Genomic DNA, 7,984 nt, shown 5'->3' on the forward strand with positions numbered 1-7,984 from the left:
TTTCCATCAGACTGGAGACTACTAGTGGACTCTAGGAGGTGATCAAGCTTCCCTTCTACCACCTATTGGCAGGTCTATGGGAAAGCCAGTGTGCCTACTTTCCTATCGGGCATTGCTCCTTACGCTAGTTCCCATGCCTCTTCCAGGTTCCTGTTGTGCTCTTGGGAACTGGCCTTGGTGTGCCAGGAGGGAACTCCCTCCTGCAGGTTACGAGGTCCTCTGTGCACCAGGCAAGATTGACTCTCCTGTTGCCCTGGGGGTCATACCCCAATGACAAAGGAGGTGGAACATACCATCTTCGAACTCTCCGTTTCCTGATCAATGCACCAAGAACTGTTGTGAGAAAACAGAGAGATTGTGACACCAAGGCTATTTCAGGAAACAACATTTATTGACACCGGCACAACTCAGCGAGCTAATATTCCCAGGCTAAGCAACCTGGAGAAAGAAGAGAAAGGTTTTCTATATTAGTTTAGGTGAGGGGAGTTGAGTTTTACCGCTATACATATTTTTGGAATTTGCAATGTTGTAATCAGTAGAAACAAACCTTCAGAGAACAAGTTGTTTACAGGATATGCATAACAAGCAGGAGTCCTGAATCTATAACTTCACAAAGAAAGGATGCTGGGGGTGGGAGGTAAGGTTGTAAATCAATTACTATCTTGCATTTACAGGAAAGCAACTTATGGCTGTCTGGTTTTACTCACCTCCCATGTCTAGTAGGTTTGTAGTCTGCAGGTTAATTTTTAAAAAGAAAAATTTTAACTGTTTTCAGTTCCTCTCTGATACAATACCAGGGTGTTTTGATTATTGTAGCTTTATAATAAAGCTTAAAGTCATTCTGTCTTTATTACATTATTCTTGTAGGTGAATAGCCATTTTACATTGTGGTAGTAATATGCATTTTTCTAATGCAAATAAATTTGAGCATTTTGTTATATTAATGTGTGCCTACATATTTTTAAGTAGACTTTTATTTTAGAAGAGTTTTAGAGTTAGAGAATTATTGAAATGATCGTACAGAGAATTCCTGTATCCTCAATCAAGGAGCTAATATTGATATATTTTTGTTGAATATATTCCACATTTTATTAATTTACTCCTTTTTGAAAATTGTGTGTGTGTGTGTGTGTGTGTGTGTGTGTGTGTGTGTGTGTGTATTCAACTATCCCACTATAATTAGCACATGACATTTTGTCATTATATTTTCTTAGGCTCTTCTTGTCTATACTGATTCCGAAGAATTTCTTTACTTTTGACAATCTTGCAACTTTAAAAATTACTAGCCAGGTTTTTAAAGAATGCCTCTCAAACAGGATATGTCTGGTTATTTTCTTATGATTAGACAAGTGTACTGTGTTTGGGGATCCCAGAGATGAAATGTATTGTAACTACATTGTATCAAGGCTACATATTATCTTGATTCATACCCCTTGATATTAACCTTGATCATCTGCCTCGACATAGTGTTTGTCAACTTTCTGTACTATAAAGTTGCTTTCTGTTTTCTCCTTTTCATACTGTACTTGTTGGCAGAAAATCACTATGTGTACCACACAGTGAAGGAGTAGAGACTTATGGTTCATATCCTTGAAAATGGAGTAAATTATTTGGAATTTTTCTGCCTGGGAAAATTATTCATTTACCCCCATTCATTTATTTAGTCAATCATTTATTTATATTAGTATTAAATAATGAATATTTATTTTATACTTTGTTATAATTCAATACTCCTTTGTTTATTCAAATCGTTTCACTTGTTAGTCATTGGGAAACCTTTCAGTTGGCTCTAGTAACTCTCTGATATACTGCCATAATTGTGTGTATACAAAATGTGTTTTGGTCACTTTCTCATTTTCTGGAACTACAAGATGTTCCAGGCTTATATTGTAAATTTTCTTTTCTAGTCCTGTAATTACTCATATATCCAAGGAGCACTAGTTTACTTTATTGGAGAATGGTACTAGAAACCAAGGTCTGGGTGCTAGATGTGTTCATTGCAACTACGGTGTCATTGTTTAATAGGTCCACTTGAGACAGGAGATAGCTAGAGAAAGGCTAGGCAGACAGACAGGCAAGTCCTCTGGTAGCAATGTAGCAAACTCCCAGCAGGCTTCTCAGGCTCAGGGTTGGTAAATAAGCTCCCTGTGAGCCTCTCAAGCTAGAACTTAGGCACTCACTTCTGGGATTGAAAAGCAACCAATCAGTTCACCATTAGGCCCCTCCGTGCTGCTGATTGATCTTTAATACTGACCAATCAACTCACAGCTAGTGCTAGCTGATCAGTTTGGACTTAGGGCTATATAAGTTTCAACCCAGAGATGGGCAACCTCTTTGGGTCCCCTCCCACTGTGAGAACTTCTCTGTCCTCTCAATAAATCCTGCTTTCTCACTTTCCATCTGTCCATGTCCCTCATTCTTCCTGAGCATGAGACAAGAACCTTGACCCTGAAGAGCTGCAAAAGATCATCAGAGCTGAGGAACCATGTACCCCAGAGGTTGACTTGCCAGACAATAGAGCTGGCTGAACCACAAGAGCTGCCAGAAGAAGGTGAGACCTGAAGCTGAGATTTCCCAGGGACTAGGCTTGCCAGTCCACCGAACCAGCAACACTCTCAGGGCTTGGCTTGCCAACCCATTAGAGCCAACACTTCCAGGGCTAGGCTTACCAGTCCCTCAACACAACCCTCTTTGGAGCTTGGCTGGCTGACCCATTGAACTGACACTCTTGAAGCCCAGGCTGACTGGAAAAATCCATATTACTCTCAAATTAAAAGCAAGAAATTATAAATATGTATACAAGGCCATGTATATAAACATACACATAAATATTTTATATTTAACCATATGTAGCTATATTGGTTGATGCATGAGTTTATAGTGTTTGTTTTTGGCACAGCAACTCTGCCATGTTAGGAGTTTGTTTATCATTTGTCACTTGTCATTTAGAGTGACAATGTTGAGCTTCTGAATATGCATTGCATTTCACAGATTTGAAGAATATTAGTGCTATTTGTGGGCTACAGAAGATGGAGTGTCAAGTGGGAAAAAACAAACATTTTCTATATATTCTTCCGTTTGAGTTTAACAGAGAATAAAGGCAGCAGGGGTGACTTGAAACATTTGTGCCACAAACAGGGAGAAAGCCACTGGGGAAAGCACGGCAAGAGAATGTTTTTGCCATTTCAAAGAGGGCCACTTTGACCTGAGTGATTCTCCAGGATCAGGAAGACCACTGGGTTTTGATAAAGACCATCTAAATACTTTAATCCAAGATAATCCATGTCAATCCACCTGAGAATTGGCAAATGTGATGAACTATGACTAGTGAACCATCGTGTGACATTTGCATTCCATGGACAAGCTGGGAAAATGCTACTACGGACTTATGCATCAGCCCCAATAAGTTAGACATGAGATTACACTGATATCTGCTCCTTTACACTCAATTCAAATACTCTGATACATATTTTCTAATAACAAGGGCATTATCTTATATAACCACTGTATAAATATCAAAATTAATAATTAAATTATAAAGTTCTAGAATCTTCTCTTAAAAACTCTAATCAAGATGGGCAATTTTCCCACCAATGCTCTTTTGCAATCCAGGATGGTAGGTAGAATTTTATTATCCTGACTCTTTGTATACTTTACATTGGAACCATTCTTCATTTTTTCAGCTTTACTGAGCTATGATTCACAAAAATTATCTACATAAGGTGTACACCTTAATGGTTTAATGAACATATATATTGTAAAATAATCATCACAATCAGGTTAATTAACATATCCTTTACCTTATATAATTGTGACTTTCCTTTTTTATTCATATTTTATAACCATATTCTTTAAGAGAAGGGATAATTTATTTTGTTGAATACAAGTTTTGCTGAATAGCTATCAGATTTTGTCTCCTCATGATTATGTTTGTGATATGTTATTGGCAGGAATATTGCAGAAATGATGTTATATCTTTTCATACAACATATATGGAAGCATATGATATATATATTTCTTGCAATGGTGAGAATAATCAATTATAACATATAGAATATAACTAGAATCTGTAAGTTCATATTGTCATAAATAAGTACATGAATGAATTAAAATGGAAATTTTTCTTTAAAATGGAATAGGCTGCTATACATAAGTGTAATGATAAAGTGGAAAATCATAATTTGGGAACTAGCACAGGTATAATTGATAGGTAAGAACAAATATAATCTAAAGAGAGTGATCTTTTGAGAAACAGGGTATCTACATAGTCTCAAAATGTAAAACATGAAATATTTAATTGTAAAAGAATAAACTCTGACTTCATATTATATAAAACTGGCAGATATCATTTAAACCAAATGATTAATGTAAACTCTTATTTTTAAATGAAAAATTACCAGTATTCATAAAGAGCATTATAAAGTAAGTGTACATTCATCTAAAATTACTTTACTAGAGACTATCTAAAATGATAGAAAGCAACAAATATTATATTATAATTTTAATCATAACAGCTATATAAAAATATAATTTCTTAGCCGGGCTCGGTGGCTCAGCCTGTAATCCCGCGCCTTTGGGAGGCTGAGGTGAGTGGATTGCCTGAGGCCGCGGGTTCGAGACCCGCCTGGGCAGCGAGACCTCATCTCTACAATAAATCAAAAAATCAGCTGGGCGTGGTAGCGCGCGCCTGTAATTCCGGCTACTTGGAAGGCTGAGGCGGAAGGATCGCCGGAGCCCAGCAGGTCGAGGCTGCGGTGGCCGGGAGCAGCCACTGCACTCCAGTCTGGGCGACAGAGTGAGACTCCAACTCAAAAAAAAAAAAAAAAAAAATATATATATATATATATATATAATTTCTTAAACCGGTTAACTGGAAAGCTACATTTCTAAATTAGCATCATTCAGGAGAACTTACTTTTCAAAATGAATGTTTTCAGTAATTTATTTTAGCATGCCTGATATAATCACAGAAAGATCTCTTCCAGATGTCCAGAAAGTGAAAATGTAAGAGAAAACACACAGCAAAGTCCAATTTATATGAGGGAGAACACCCCAAAAGAGAATTTTTTAATTCAAAATAATGTATTTATACTTACATGTTTAGACTTCAGCCATCTTCAAAGTACTCTCTGTTTCATGCAGTACACGTATTGAGATGCTTTTTCCACTGCTCAAAACAGTCTTTGGATTCTCCAATTTTGTTGTTCTTTAGTGCTTCTGCCGTTTTTTTTTTTTTTTTTTGGTTTTTTGTTTTGTTTTGCTTTGTTTTGATTGTTTTGTTTTTTTAACCTCTTCTACATAGGCAAAATGTTTCCTTTTGAGGACTTTTTCATCAGGGAAACAAAAAAATAGTTACTCCGGGCAAGATCCAGTCAATAGGAAGGGTGGGGCATGGTGGTCATGCTGTTTTGGCAAAAGCAGCTGAACATTTAGTGCTGTGTGGACAGGTGCACTTGCTAATCACCCGTCATGAAATGGGCAAATTTGTTAAAAGAAACTCCAAAAAATAAAAAATAAAAATCACTAAAGCCTCTCCACAACAACACAATCTGGTACATTGATGACAATTGGTTCCCAGAACACTTACCTAGCAGGGGAAACCTGTAATACAAAGGGCCTGCCCTCCAAAAGATAATTAGTTTAGTTAACTCTGCTTAGTTAAACTTTAGTTAAGTCACAGCATAGTACTATTTTTATAGAAATCAAAGAAGAAAAAATACAAAGATAAATATAAATCTTTGATATAAATATAAATCAAAGAAGAAAAAATACAAAGAAGAAAAAGTATTTGAAAAAACTTTGCAGTGGTCCTCAAATTAAAAAATACATGTATTTTAATTGGGATAAACGAGAAGGAGTAAGATTATGTTGTATCAGTTATTATCTTAAACAAAATGATTAGCATATCCCAAGAGGGGAATGCATTACATTTAACAAAAGGAGCCAGAAACAATAAGAATTGCTTTACGATATGGCAGAGACAGAAGTTAACTGAGAGAAGCAATCAAATAGATATTGACCCCAAAATGTCTGAGTAATGTAACTCATTTTAGTTCCACATTTATTAAGAAAAATGGAAAATGAAGGCAAGTACTAAAAGAAATTTAGAAAATCAAGAAGCAAGGGAAACCTTATCAAATTAAATAATAATTGACAAAAGGAATCCCTAGAAATCATTGATTACAACAAGATATTACTCATTTTAAAATAAACATATTTAGCCGGGCTCGGTGGCTCAGCCTGTAATCCCGCGCCTTTGGGAGGCTGAGGTGAGTGGATTACCAGAGCCCGCGGGTTCGAGACCCGCATGGGCAGCGAGACCTCATCTCCATAATAAAATCAAAAAATCAGCCGGGCGTGGCAGCGCATGCCTGTAATTCTGGCTACTCGGAAGGCTGAGGCGGAAGGATCGCTGGAGCCCAGCAGGTCGAGGCTGTGGTGGCCGGGAGCGGCCACTGCACTCCAGTCTGGGCGACAGAGTGAGACTCCAACTCAAAAAAAATAAAAAATAAAAAAATAAACATATTTACTGAAACTTATTACTGTCTACAATTATTTAGATAGAGTATAGAAACAGTAAGTGTAGAAGCTTAATAGCAAACACTAAGCTGCTGAAGAAACTTCCCAAATAACTGAAGCATGTTTTCTTAAAGATAATATCTCACAATGAAAATAAATTGATGACAAAATAAGGACTTTTCAACAAATTCTAATTTCAGTCCTTTGTGTTTATTATTGAAGTTGGAGGGCAAAATTTGTTTTGTGAGGTTTTCAGTCACAAGGAAGCTGTGAGAATAGACTATAGCTAATAAAGTGGAACATAAAGAGCTAAGGATGAAAGGGTGGATTGCCAAAATGGAAAAACCTTGGCTAAAGTGCGGCCATTTTGACACTGCTTAGTTTTGTCATGCTTTCTTAGCCAATGATCTAGTTTGCCTTCTAATCACTAGTCAAGGGCAGAGCCAGTTTCTCAGAGGTAGCTATTGATAATTGTTTTATAACCCTCCTCCTGCTTGTTTTGTATTAATTAGTTTTTTTAATTCTAAGTATTTGTGTTCTAGCCATAAAATAGCTAACTTAATCTATTGTGATCACCTCTTCATGACCTACGTGACACAGACTCCACCACCGTGGCAACAGTTATGTGACTAACCCACCCTTCTGCCTGTTATTGATCACCATGACACCAATACCTGTGATTACCTGCCCCCTTCATGGTGACGTAAAATGGAGTACCACACAATCACCTTAATGACCTGTCCCCCCATCAAAGGAAAGCTTTAAAAAGCATCAACTTCAAGCAGCTGCCACCATGCTTCTCTTTAAGCTTTGTCCCCCTCCCCTATGTGGGGGAGGTGAATCTTCTCTCTCTCTCTCAAATCTACTTTCTAAATAAACATATTTTCCAATGTAATTTCTGTGCAATTCTTTGCATCGCCCCTGTGGCACTGGTTCACTGATCTAACAAACAATACGAGAGGAATCTACTCAAATAACTAGTTAATTAGCTTGTCTCTACATGTTATGAAATTTGTCATGCAATTTCATATATCTACAAATCATCAAAAATTCCACTTCTGAATTACTTTCTAATTTTCTATTTTACTCCTCTGTGCAAATTTGCATCTTCTAGAAATACTTTTCTGAATATTATTTCCATTTCTGAATTTTCTTATAAGTAATTATATAGTACAGTAATGAAAAATTTAAATCAATAGAACATTTCTAATGCTATTTCTATTTTATTCCAAAGTTTAAGAGTTTTCTAGGGCAATCCCCTTGGGTCCTTTCCCACTGTGGGAGATTTTCTGTCTTCTCAATAAATCCTACCTTCTCAAAACAAACAAACAAAAATTATTACTCTTAAACAAACTCAAATCAGAAGCTGCATCTAATTTTACATCTATTAGTGTAGACAACTGATTGTTTGGACACAAATGTTTATTATTTTTTGGTGCAATAATATATGTTTATGATAATGATT

The sequence above is a fragment of the Carlito syrichta genome, unplaced genomic scaffold (genome assembly GCF_000164805.1).
Source record: "Carlito syrichta isolate Samal-C Ts95f unplaced genomic scaffold, Tarsius_syrichta-2.0.1 Scaffold315748, whole genome shotgun sequence".
NCBI lineage: Eukaryota > Metazoa > Chordata > Mammalia > Primates > Tarsiidae > Carlito > Carlito syrichta.